The 13,567-nt window shown below is 49.3% G+C and overlaps 1 protein-coding gene across 1 annotated transcript in view; it reads left to right on the top strand.

Moving 5' to 3' along the window:
• ASTN2 (astrotactin 2) overlaps positions 1-13,567 on the top strand; it is a 315,518-nt gene that overhangs the window by 63,958 nt on the left and 237,993 nt on the right. The gene's annotated exons all lie outside the window — the stretch shown is intronic.

The raw sequence follows: 13,567 nt of genomic DNA, 5'->3' as shown, positions 1-13,567 counted from the left end.
CTTCATCCTAACAGCAGGCACCTGGGGAAACAGCACAGGAAAATTCCACTTCTACAGCAGTTTGTATTTTTATTTTATTTTATTTTATTTTTTAAGGCTCTGTCAGGCTCCTGCTCTCTCCCCCTCCCTGTGCTGCACAACCAGCACTAAAGCAGAAGTGATATTTTCTGCCAATGCAATGATTAGCCTTTCTGCTAATGACCCACGAACAGTGTCCAAAATAAATGAGCCCAACCTGCTCATCTTATTAGCCAAATGATTGCATAGAAAGAGGAAATATCTGCAGAAACAGCTTAGGCAGCTGTAATTTGGAAGCGTGGAGGAGTCACTGCTTGAAGTATGGAGAGGAGCCATATGTGTTCAAAAAGCTGGGAGAGCTCTTGTGTTATTGGGGTGTCTACTCATCCCCTGCTCCCCCTTTGGTGAAATGATTGTGCAGGGCTGGAGCTGTGTCTGTCCTCAAATTCTGTTGGTTCCTGGGGCTGGAAAGCTGGGCACAGGTAGATATTTATCCTCCTGTCATCCTTGCCTTGTTTTTGGCTTCCCACATCCTGTAGGTGACAGGCAGCAGCCGTGGGGTGTTGCTCAGGACAGCAGCTGATGCAGTAGCCAGTGCTAAGCTGTTCTTCAGGAACTGTTCTTGTGTCCTTCAGGCTTTTACCAAAGCACTTGTTTGGCACAGAGAGGGATGAGGAGCAGAAAAGGGGGAAGTGAAGGCAAGGGGGGTTTCTGCAGAGAAGGGAAGTGAAGGGGGTCTTGTGATCCCCATCACAGGTCTTGGTGATACTGAAGTAAAACAAGAGTTTGCTTTGGAAAGCATTTCAGGCTTTGTGTAAATGCAAAAGAGAAATGGGGCTGGGTCCAGGAGAAGAGCATGAGGATGGGGGAATATTGGGAAAAACTAGAGAGCTGAGTGTGAAACCCTTGACCTTCTCTGGGAGATGTACTCAGCTAGAAAGGTGGGTTGTCTTCCCAGTTGCTGCATGTGTGTCTCAGTAGGTCTCTTGCCCACAAGAAGGGCTGTCCCTGAGTGAGGTGACAGCAGTGTGGCTGTCCTGGAGAGGGCTCTGGGAGCTGAGACCAGCCCTGGAAGGTTGGCCCTTGAAGCTGTATCACATCAGAGGATGTGCACAAGCTCCTGTCTTGCATAATAGCACACAAAAACACACTTGATCCTCTTGTCCCCTGGAGGGAGGGCAACTGGACACATGGATAATGATGCACCAGCCCTAAAAATTGCTGAGGAGGGTGAGGTCATCCTCTTCCAGCCCCCTGTGTGCAGGCCATGTGCTTCCCTGACTTTGTGGCACAGATGATGTGAGTTCCACATGACTGCTCCTTGTTCAGCATCTCAGTTCATGGGATCCCTCAGTCCCCTGGTCCCACCAGGATCCTTCAGCAGCTGACAGGACCAGAGTCCTGCTTGATATTCCATGTCTGTTCACATGTGTGACTGCATAGCCATTAAATAGAAACTCCATCTAGCTATGTGTATATTTATTTTTTTACCAAGCTGGGATCTGAAGGGTGTCATACACAGAAATAAGAACCATTACTTTAATTATCAGTTTAACTACATTCATCTGTAGATACTTCATTGCTCTTTTCTGCTTTATACAGACAAATTCTGGACTTCTTGCTTCCTTTCCTAATTAATGGGGGAATTGCAAATTGTGCATTTTTTTCTTCTAAGAAGTTTTGAGTTTAAACGATTATCTGTGTTTGGAAAACATCCTGACAGTGCAAATATTGAAAACTGGAGCATTGAATGGATGAGCCAATGACCCTGGCTCTCCTTGCACCTCTCAGTGTCTTTCTCTGAGCTCAGGAATGCTGCCCTTGGTCCCTGGGGCTGAGACAGGGCTGTGGGTGTGGATGGAAGGTTCACCTGCACGCCCCAGGCTGCATCAGTGTATTTGATAACTTCTCATCGTTGTTCTCTTAAACAAGTTTTTCAGGTTAATGCTGAAGTGGTTTGGCTGTGGAAAGTGTGACTGCAGGGTTTATTTCTTTGGTTTTTGGTTTTTTTTTTTTTTCATTTTTTGATTGTTTGGTTTTGGCTTGTTTTTTATAAGCTTCTTCAGTACCCCAGCCCTTCCACACCTGCCAGCCCTGACCCATTGGGACACTCAAAGGAGAACTTAATTCCCAAGGGATTTGCAGGATGAGGATTTGTTTTTCCATAGGATCTGTGGAGCAGAAGGGATTTGGAGTATCATTGAATCCACCTCTCTGCCCTCTGGCAGGATCAATAACCCTTTGTCACTGGTGATGGATGTTTCTCTGTCCTGTTCTGCAGGAATTCCTGGTCCCTGTGGGTGGTTGTTCCAGTCTGACAGGGATCAGGGTCCAGCAGCCCCACCAGTGCTCTGCCTCCAGCCCAGCCTTGTGACAGCCGAGGGTTTCAGATAACTTCTGCACCATTTGGGCAGATTTAAATAAACAGGAGGCTTGAAGTGATGGATGCAAGCCCTTTTCCTGTAAAAGTTGTGCTCTGAGGATTTCACTGCAAGTCCCTGGCCCCTGGCAGCATGAGGGATGCAGGCTGGCATCCCCCCAGGGCTGCAGGGCTCGAGGGGGACCACAGCTGCTGCTTTAGAAGAGCAGGGGTCTAAGCACTCATGTTTTTCTTTCCAAGCTGCCCTCTGAAGGTTGGGTTTTGCCCATGCTCTGTGATGCCAGGTCCATTCCTCTCTGTCCCTGCAGGGACAGGGACATTTGGTGCCTGAGGCAGGAACCTGCACTGCTGAGGCTCTGAGTTCTGGGATTTCATTCCCTGGAGCTCCTGTTTGGTCTGTGCAAGACACATTCAGCCTCTGGTTTTAAAACTCACACTCCTGTCCTGTTTGTGTGAGGTCTTAGATCAGTGACTGTGCTGTTCTGTGCTTCCCAGCACTCTAGTGCATTTACCCTTGGATTTATGGATTTATCCTAGTCCCATTCCCATGGAACACGGGTGGGGCTGCTCCCTGAGGGAGTTTTTCCAAGGGCTTATCCACGGATTGCAGCCATGGACCAGAAAGGCTGAACCACCAAATTTCCAGTGCTCTGTCTGTAGCACAAAATAGAGATTCCATTCTTATTTGGGCTTCCTTTGTTCTGTGGGAAATTACTCTTGAGTCATGAAAACCTGAAAGAAGGTCAGATGCTGAGCACAAGAGCTGAGTCCCTGGGGAGTGAGAGGCTTTTTGTTTGGAGCAAGGGGAAGGTTTGAAAGGTGGGGGAGCTTGTGCAGGACAGTGCTGCCTCTCAAAGGGCTCTTATCTCCACCCCAGAGCTCCCTCCTCTCCTGCCACCAGGTGAGCCTCTCTGGGAACACACAGGGCTGGATATTCATCTCCCAGGCATCCCTGCCCTCAGGCCAAGCTGTTTTGTTTGCAGGGCTCTTCTGAAGATGGGAGCATTGAATAAACTGGGCTTAATTTAGATTAGATGTGAACTCAGGCCAGCCACAGGATAGGCACCACATTGAGGAGATGGAGCTGGCTGGAATTTGTTTTCCTGCCTCCTACAAGCTAAAAACAAACTGCTGGGGGATGCCTGTGTGTGGTGGGGGAGTGAGCAAACTAGAGCTCAGTACTCAACAAACAAGGAGTGGAGAGGAGCTGTGTTCTTAAGCTGCATCAAGGGAAATACAGGTTGGATATTAGGAAAAAGTTTTTTAGAGAAAGGGTGATGAAATACTGGAATGGTTTGCCTGGGGAGGGGGTGGAGTCACCATCCCTGGATGTGTTCAAAAAAAGACTGGATGTGGCACTCAGTGTCTAGTTGAGGTGTTGGACTTGATGATCTTGGAGGTCTCTTCCAACCTTGTGATCCTTTGTGATTTGTGAGCCCAAAGGTGTGGGCAGAAGGATTTTATTAGCCCCATTTGAAACACTTTCTCTCCATTCCTGTTTAGCTGTGGAATCCAACTTCATTTTGGTACTACATTTAAATTTTCAAAACAGGCCTGTCAAATTACTGAAAGGAAATTTGATTAGAAAATGGCAGCAGGATTGAGGTCTTTGTTTTTCTCTGTTCACAGTTTGGCTCAGTGTTTGTTCTTAACCAAAAATACATCATTGGAAAAATGGGTTTTAGCTAGTCAACACCTCCCAATTGCGAGGAAAAAAACTAGGGAGCAGAGATGGAAAATTCCTGCCACCAGCTCCCCAGGTGTTGCCCCTTGTCTGGGACCTGGAGAGTCAGGCTGTGCCACCAGGGCTGAGGTGGCATTAGTGGTGACGTGGGGACTGGAGGGAACAAGGGTCACAGCAGAGTGGGATGGCTTTGTGCCTTCCCTTGCTCTCCTGCTGCTGCCATCCCCGTGTCTGGGTTCAGCTGCCTGAACTCCCTGAGCACATCAGGGGCTGAGCCTTGAGCACTGGAGGTAGTGGAGGATGCTCAGCTGGGGGTGCCAGGCTGGCTTGGGATGAGGTGCAGAGCTCTGCCCATAAATCCCAGCACTTGCTGTTCCCAGTGTCTGTCCCAGGCTGGGCTGGGTGGGAGCACATTCCAGAGGCAGAAGGATAAGGAAGGCAGATGAAGAAGAGTTAAACACTGGCTGTAACAGCCAGGGGAAGGGACAGGGCTGGAGAGCTGGGAACTGCCATCCCAGGAGAGCTTCCAGGGGGATGAGGGAGTTTTTGGGGTTGGAGGAGCAGCTTTCCTTGCCCAGAGCTCTCTTGGAAGCTGGGAGCAGTGCTGGGGTCTCAGACTGGCTCTGAAGTAGCCATGCTGCCAGGGATGGAGCTGGGATCTGCTCCACAGCTATTCACAGATGCTGTAATTAGGCTGGAGACACAGTGTCAAAAAGCTGTGGCAGACACCTGACAGCAGCCCCGGTGTGTGCACGGGGAGGGGGTGATTAGCCTGTTATTATCCATTTACCCAGATAGCCCAGCTAATCAGCTTTCAGATGGGGAGAATTAATTGGTTTCGATTGGAGCACCAGGCACCTTTAATTGAAACGAATCCTCTCCCAAGCAGGCACTTTCTCAGCTGCTGCTGGCTGGGGAGGGGGCTGCAGCCTTTCCAGCACGACCCCCATGGTGTGGTGCAGCTGAGCTGGGTGAGGCAGCAGTGACAGCCTGCCCTGCAATCCTCCCTCATCGGTGAAGCAGCTCCTGTTTATCCCTCCCTGCATCCCTCTCAGATGCACTGCTCCCAGCTGGGATGGGGTGTGAGTCTCAGATTGTCTCAGCCCCTGGTAGCACTGCCATGCTGCCACCTCTGCTTTCCTTCTGTTGACTTTGATGTCCTGCATCCATACAGAAAAATAAAAAAAAATAAAAAAAAACCCCAAAACTTGAATTTCAGGAGGTTGGGGATGGGGACTGTCCTCAGGATGTGCAGAGCTCTTCAGAGCTAGGGGTTCAAAGGGCCCTTTGGGAGGTACAAATTCATCTTTTCACTTCCCAGCCCAGTGGCAGGGTGCCCTGTCCCCGCTTCCCCCAGGAAAGAGTTTGCTGCTCTCACACCCTTCAAATAACAAAATAAAACCCCCAAATCTGGTGCATTCCAATAGTTTTATATTCCCAATAGATACAGCAAGAGGCTGGGTGAAAACAGAGCAGTTTGATCAGGATGTGCTGCAGAACAAAACGGTTTCTGTGGACTCGTGTGTGAGCAATGAGTGTGGGAGCTGAGCAGAAGGAAATCCCATCCCCATGGGTTTGTTTCTGCACTGAGCTGAGCCCCGAGGTGGTTTGGAGGCATCACATGCAGAGCTGGGTGAGGGAGTTCTCAGTTCTTGTCAGGGAGATGAAAAAGCCCTGGGAGATGAAAAAGCCCTGAAACACAGGATAAATTTTATCTGTGTGCAAGGTTCCAGTGACATTAATGGGAGTTAAGTGTGTGGTTAAGTGCTGTATTTAACTGGGCTCTTAAAAGCCTGCTGGGAATAGCTGTGGTGTTTTGGGAGAGGAGGCTTGTGGTGTTCCTGAGGTCTTGGATCTTTTCCTTAAATCAAAATCTTGGATCTCCCTGCTCTGTGCTACATGGGGGGCAGCACAGTTTAAAAATTTCTTCTCAAATAATAATTTTTCATAAGTGAAAATTGATAATAAATTAAGATTTGGTTTGTTTTTTTCCCCTTTGGTGTGTGATGCCCAAAGTACCAGTGGAAGCTTTTCTCAGATATGGGGGCTGTGGTGTGTCATTGCTGTAGTGTGATTTAGGATGCCAGAATTCCAAGGTATCCTCAATGCCAAATGACATGTGGGCATGTGTATGGAGGCTTTATCCCTGATATTCTGATATTGTGTTTGAATATCCTCCCTCTCCTTCTGGGAAGCTGTGGTTTGTGTTCATTCAGCTGTTGACGCTCATTATGCTGAAATGTTTGCACTTTAAATATAGTAAGGCAGGGTTTGGTTTTTGTGGGTTGGTTTTGATTTTTATTTTTACACAATAGGCTGGATTGTTCCAAAAAAACTCAAAAACCAAAAAAAAAAACCCACAGCCAACAAAACAAGCTCTTTTCCTTCATGTCTGTGTGTACAATAGCACCTTCCCATCATCTCCTTGCTCCAAAAATTGTTTGAGAAGTCCATAAATAAATGCTAAATCTCTTTTCCACTCTCTCTCCCATCTTCACCGTGAGTAGAGCAGCAGCACAACCAGTGCAGAGGAGACCTGGTCCATCAGCAGGGTTTGGAGGTGCTTGGCTCTCTAAGAAGTCCCCATACTTGTGGTGAATTTTTGCATCTCTGCCACATTTTGTGGACAAGTGGCCAAGGTGTGGCAGCCCCAGAAGTGGGCTGGTTAATTGAGCAGAACGGGTGCTGTACTGAGTGCCTCTCTGGGGCTCGGGGGCTGCAGGCACGATGTGAATCCTGTTCGTGTTCCCTCACCCAGAGATGTGCATCTCTTATTAGATTAATCTTTCTTCTAATATATGCAGAATATACAGTGGGAACAGCATTAATTCGCACTAATGGTTGTGAGATCCACTGAGAATTAACTGCATTTTTTGCAAATTAGTGAGGAAGCGGATAAACACAATTATTAAAAAAAACAAGCAAAGGTACTTTTGCAACAGCAGTACGTGTTTGTCATTTATCTGACAAGTGTTCTTTACTTTTAATTATATTTCATTACTTGCTAGCAAATGCTGTGCTGGCGGATATTGTAATAATCCTCCTAATTTGAGACCTTGCTTGAGCATTTGCTAAACCTTTGTTTGGAAAGGGCTGGGTAGGTCAGGGACCCTGCAGTGGCTGTGACCTCGGGAGGTCCCATGGCAAGTGCCTTCCATCCCTGGAGATGAATCCAGTTAAACCAGGCTTAAACTGAACCTTGGAGGACTTCACTGCTTTTCCCTCTCAGTTGGGAAGGTATTAGGGCCACACACAGTCAGTTTGAGTGGATTCCCTTCGCCCTTTCCCTGGCAGGAGCTGCCTTTGCTGGGACGTGATTGTGGCAGGGGCTGGGCTCCCCTGGACAATCAGGGCTCTGTGCTGAGGGTGGTGCAGGGAGGGACACTGGTCAGGGGTGGCTCTGAGAGATTTTCCTTTAGCCCCCCATTGCTGGGAGGTGTTTTTGTGTTGCCACAGCCCTGGGCACTCTCAGCCTGCAGCAGGTGGTTGTCCTGGCAGGTGAAACCTCACCTGCACTGGGAGACACTTACTGTGGATGAGGTGGCCTCTTTTATTTAAAATCCAGGTAGTTTTTCCTTAATTCAAGTGAATTTCCCTCCTGTTTGGGATATGGGTGACACACAGCTCAGTCATGGGGTGGAAATGGAGTGGGTGAGACGTGCAGGGGTCTCTTGTTGGCTCAGCATGGAGCAGGGATGGCACTCTGTAACTTAGACTCCTCAGGGGGAAGGAAAAGCTTTTGTTTTAGTCTCAGCTTTGTGCTCCCAGGCTGCCCACATTAGGAAAACACGAGCGCAAGCGCAGGAGACCTTATGAATTTTAAAATCTTCCCTCTCTGAGGGCAGGCTCTGGGTTAGCAGGTCAGCCCATTTAGGTGAACCGTTTAGCGTGCATTAAAATCACAATTTATGCAATCTGCGCCCCAGCTTTAAAAAGAGCCAGCAATCAGGTGCTTAATAAAATCACCTCCAGCCCTCCTATTTCAGCTCGCTGCAAATAAATGCCTTTTTTTTACATAATAAAAATGGATTAGGAGTCATTTTGAATTGTTATCCTAGCGAGATGTGCGGTTCAGGGCACGCAGGCATGTTGGCTGTGATTGAGGGTTGTGTGTTTTGGTGCTTGCACACAGCCGGTGCCTGGGAGACCTTTCAAATAAACATTTACTGGAACATCACATTGCATGTCTGAGCAGCACAGAAAGGCTGATTGGCAGGTTCACTCCTTCTTTTGTTTCTCTTCTTGGATGAAACAACAAAACAAAACTGAGCATGGCTTAAAAAAAAAAAAAAAGGAAAAAAAAAGAAAACGTGACTTGTCTGACTTGTTCTCTTTTTTTTTATAATGTGGAAGAGTCAGAGATTTTAAAGTTATGGTTCCCACAGCAACTGTAACTCTCATTGCTGGTGTGTGTGTTGTACTTTACAGGACCGTATATACTCTGAAATTTATGCCCTGTGTGTGGATGCACAGCATGGTTGGAGATCTGCATGGTCTGCATGGAGCCATCCTGGGAACCCTTCCTGTCACACCAAGGCTCATCCTGTGCTCCTTGCACCCATTCAGGGAGGGTGGCTCGGGGGTGCTGTCACCTCTGGGCAGGGTGAGGTGACACAGCAGTGATAACAGCACCCCCAAAAGACAGTCCCCAGGCTTATCTGCAGCTCAGGGAGGTGGTGAGCTGGGAGAAGAAGGGAAAACAGAGATGTAATACAGTTCTCTTTGGGCTGCAATTCAAGGAGCTGTCCCTGCTCAGCAAAGCACTGAGGCGTGTGCTACAAGCTCATGGACTGTAATGGGAATTAAACACATTTTTAAAGTTAAGTGTGTGGTTAGGCACCTTGGTGAAGCTGTGCTGTAATGGGGATTTGAAATGTACAGGGAGAAAATGTTGTATTTTTAGGAGATTTGCCCTGTGTATCATCATTGTCTCTTACAGAGAGAGGTGGGGTTGAGTGATCTGGAGATCAGGACTGGATCCAGATCCCTTTGGAGCATATATGTGTATATTTTAATCCTGGTGTTTGTCTCTCCCTCTCTAGCCTCCATGCTGGCTTGCTGTGTGTCCTTGGTCCCATCCCCATGCTCTGCCTCAGTTTCCCTGCCTGGTGCTCACTCATGGACTCACCACTGGCCCTGCAGCATGTGGGGGTTTGGGCTGGCAGGGGGGGCTGTGGTTTGTGCATGGGGTGGGCTCTGCCTGACCCCTCTTAGGCCCAGGGTCTGGTGGTGCTTTGTGTGTCTGGGTTGCCTGGCAGGGGATGAAGTGCCCCAGAGGAGAGATAAGATGATGGGGAGCTGAACTGTGGGAGAGCCCAAACTGGGGTGAATGGAATTCAAGGAAGGACCATGGGATCATCTGCTGTACCCTCAGAGCTGCACAGGGTGTAAGAATGCCTCAAAGCCCCTATTGCTCATTTGAAATAAAGAATGACTTTTTCAAAAAGCATCCAGGGTTGATTTAAAAAAAAAAAAAAAGTAAAAAAATGACAGTGATGGATAATCCACTACACCCCTTGGTAAATTGTCCTAGTGTTTAATTACCTTTACAGCCAAAAGGAAAGAAAGGAAAAGTACACAGTGTGAAGAGCCCTGAGGGGTTGTGTGGTTATTGCTGATACCTGATTGCTCACCTTAATTCACCTGCTGGGATGATGCAGGGGGTGTGATGCTCCAGCACGGGGGCTGTTCAGCCCAGGAAGTGATGGGGCATCCTTGAGCTGTCCTTGGAGCAGTGTCAGGGCTGTGAGAGCCCTGCTGCAGCCAGCAGCAGCTCAGTAGCCATGGGGCTGGTTGCCAGCACAATGCTGGACAATAAATGGCTTTAAGTTAGGAAAGAAAGAGGGATATTCTTGCCTCAGGACAAAAACTTGCATTGGTGTTGGGAGGAAGGGGCCCAGGTCACTGGGTTTGCTTTGACCTACACAAGGAATGCTGTGGTGTAAGAGGGCTGCCCAGCCCAAACTATCCCCTCCAGCCTGGGATTTTCTTCTGTGACTTCAGCCCTTTTGGTGTGGTGGCTGGAAGACTGTCAGGGCTTGGTTTCTGAGCTGGGCTCTGACACTGTGTGACTGCAAGGCTGCAGGGATGGAGGATTCCTGCAAGGGATCACACCACATCCCACCCCTATGGGGAGCAGAGCAGAGAGTTTGTCTGGACCCCAAGGCTCAGTGGGACCCCCTTGTCTTTCACTGGCTTGGTAGGGCAGGGTGGGGGCTGTGTTCAAAGCTGTCATGTGTTCTTTTACTGCTCAGAAATTGTTCAGCATCTCAGAGATTCCTACAGAGCGGAATCCAACAGCTCGGCAGCCTTCATCATTTACGTGAGGGTCCCATCTCTTGGGCTGCAGGTGGCCTCTCCCACTGATTTTCCTTCTGAGCTCCAAATAAATCCCAGCCTTGCAGCTCTCCAGCTTCACTTTGGTGCCACAAGCCCTCAGTTATTTCCATGTGTGGGTTGTTCCCACCATCCCTCTTCTCCCCCACCTTCCTTGTCCCCTTCCTCCTCCTCTCCTGTGGGTCCTGGCAATGCTCTGGTGCTGGTGGCTCCTGCTCGGCCCAGGGCAGCAGGAGCGTGGCAGGAAGGACATTACGTGGGAGAATATGCATGTTCACAGCTCAGAGGATTAAAGGCCCGTGTTCTTATCACTGCAGAACAGAGTATTATAAATCCAGCCTTAGAATACCAAATCCCCGCGCGGCTCGGCCATTGTTTGGGAATATTAAAAAGCTCAGAGACAGAAATAATCAGTTTCCGAATGACACGTTGTCAAATAAAACATTTCTCATATTATCCCTTCTTTCCCCTTTCTCTCTCCTGCTCCCTCAGTTGGATAATTTAACACGAAAAATAGATTAAAATGAGGCTGGCTTGAACGCCTCCTAAGTTTGACTCTTTTTTTTTTTCCCCCCTTTTCCCAGGAAGCTCTCCCAGTGTGTGGTGTGGTTAAACAAGCAGCTGCTGGCACGGGGTCAGGGACGAAAGGAGCACGTTGGAATTGAGCTGCCTGTGATGAGCCTGTGGTGCTCAGCCAAGGGGCTGGCACAGGCACCCCAGCCTTTCCCAGGCAGACAGAGGCCCTTGTCCCAGTGACTGGCAGAGCAGAGATCTCTGGCTCATCCCCAAAGGTTTGGGAGCTGTAGCTGAGCTGGCAGCCTTTGGCTTCCTTGAGCCAGCCCTGCATTCTGGAGTCAGAGGGGGAATGGCACATGAGTAACCTTGGTGCCTTTATGCCTTCTGGTAGGTTCTCCCAAGCACAGAGATCTTTAGTTAATATGCCAACAGGTTTATTTTCTCCAGGACATTTCCCAGGGGCAGATATAAGGTGAGCCCAGTCAGAAAGATCCACAGTCCCAGGCCTGCCATGGGTGACTGAACACCTTCCTTAGGTCCAACTGGCACAGCTACTCCTCCTGAAAGGCTTTTTCTGTCACTCTGAACTTTTCTGAACGTCTGGAATGTCTCTGGTTTTGCTTTTCCATGGAGAGTGAGTGCCTGTGTGCCCACAGGTGCAGAGTGCTCTGCCCTGCAGCCCCTTTCCAATGGCAGAGTGCACGAAGGTGTGAGTGATATCCAGCTGGGCAGCTCAGGGATTTGCTAGTGAAGACTTTGGAGAAGATTTTTTCCCAGAAATTGCATCCAGGAGTGTTGTTCTGAAGCCCTTCTGGACCACGAGAACCCTCTCTTTGCTGTAAGGATGCTAGCACGTCAGCCAGACCTGGTTTTGCAGTAGGGTTTTTTGTATTGAGCTTTGTGGCCCTGCTGTGTCCTTGTCACCCTTCTGGTGTACCATGGTTTCTCTCCTGCAAAGTGGATTTCTGAGGAAATGCCAGTGGGTGTGGGTGGCTCAGGCCATGGAGCTCCTGGGATGCTCTGAGGTCTCCGTGCATCAGGCACTGTGCAAATCCAAGGAAACTCATGTCTGCTCTCCCAGGCTGAGCTGTCCATGCTGGTTCTTGTTTCTGAGCATGGAAGGCCACGATGGGTCTCCATCTCTCTGGTCCTTGAAGTGCCCTGGCACTGCAGGGCACAAACCTGGGCAGCTCACCAAGCCCTGCCCCGCTGCCATGCAGGGATCCCTGAGCACCTCCTGGACAGTGAAACACCTTCCCTGATGGTACACATCACACAAATTGGGGAACTCAAGCTGAGCAGTGTCCTGAACCCCTGAGTCCTGCATCGTTAGGAACATTTTGTGGGAGAGGAGGGGATCCTGCTGTGGGGGATGCTGTGTGGCCCCTCCTGGGGCAGGTTGTGCTGCAGGAAACCTCTGTCCTCCACTCCAGCTCCCCAGGCCTCTCCTGAGGTAATTAATCCTGTGAACTGCGCTTTCCAGTGCCACCTCCTCTCAGCTGCTCCTGTTTAGGAGTCAGAGCCGTGCTCTGGGTGCAGCCTGGTGCTGTGTGTGGAATGCAGAGGGGATATTTTCACGCCTCTGCTTTGCTGTAGAGCTCGGTGCAGCTCTGGGCTGTGGCATCCCAGGTGCCCAAGGAGCGCCTGCCCTGCCCTGGCTGTTCCTGTCATGCTGCAAAGCCCTGGTCGCTCGTGCTGCTCCTGATTTACATGCCCTGCCTTGCTTGTCTGCCACAGGATAAAACTGCTCTGATGCTGCAGAGATTAAGAGGCTGGGAGCTGGCACAGGCACAGCTCTTGTGTGTGTAGGGATGAATTTAACTTCCAGAGCAGCCAGAGGCAGGGCTGGTTCCCTTTGCTACTCCCTAGCCAGGCTCCCTTGAGAGGATGTGCTACTTCCATGTACATATAGATATGTGGAAGGTTTTTTGGGGTTTTTTTGTTTGTTTTTTTGGTTTTTTTTGTTGTTAAAGATTTTTATTTTTAATATTAACATTATTGAGAACTGCATTGAATAAAATTTGGAAGAGGGGAAGACAAGAATTTAGTAGAGAAGGTCTGGGTGTGGAGTATGTTGTGCTGTGCCCCAGCTCTGCAGTTGATTTTGAAACCACAGGGAAATCAGACCAGAAATGTTGGAGCTGGGGTGACCATGCCTTGGGAGTATTGCCTGTGAGGGGCCATTTGTTGGACCATAATTTTTGGGAAGTGTGTGTCTCTGCTAAGGCTTTATTGCTCCTGGGTGATGGTTAGGTTGTTTTAATGAGGTTTTTTCCTCCTAAGTGGTGGGATGTGATCATCCCCATTCCCCTTCTCCCCTGTGTAGGTACATGGGGGTCCCAAGGAGTAAGGTGGAAAGAACAAAGTCCCTGGGAGGATGGTCAGAGCTGAGCTGGGGGTGTCACTGTGCTATTCACTGGCATCCTCATCTACGTGTCCATGAGCTCACACCTGAGGTGGCTGCTCCATGAATCCTGTGTGCTCCAGGGGGTGTTGATGGAAGGGTGCTCGGGGGGTTTACTCAGTGGCTGGTGAAGCACTGGGACAGGGAAGTTGTTTGAGTTTGGATGGGGCGTGAAACAACCTTGCTCTAGTGGAAGGTGTCCCTGCCCATGGCAGGGGGTGGGATGAGA

The sequence above is a fragment of the Catharus ustulatus genome, chromosome 21 (assembly GCF_009819885.2).
Source record: "Catharus ustulatus isolate bCatUst1 chromosome 21, bCatUst1.pri.v2, whole genome shotgun sequence".
Lineage (NCBI taxonomy): Eukaryota > Metazoa > Chordata > Aves > Passeriformes > Turdidae > Catharus > Catharus ustulatus.
This window is presented reverse-complemented; position numbering and strand designations above follow the sequence as displayed.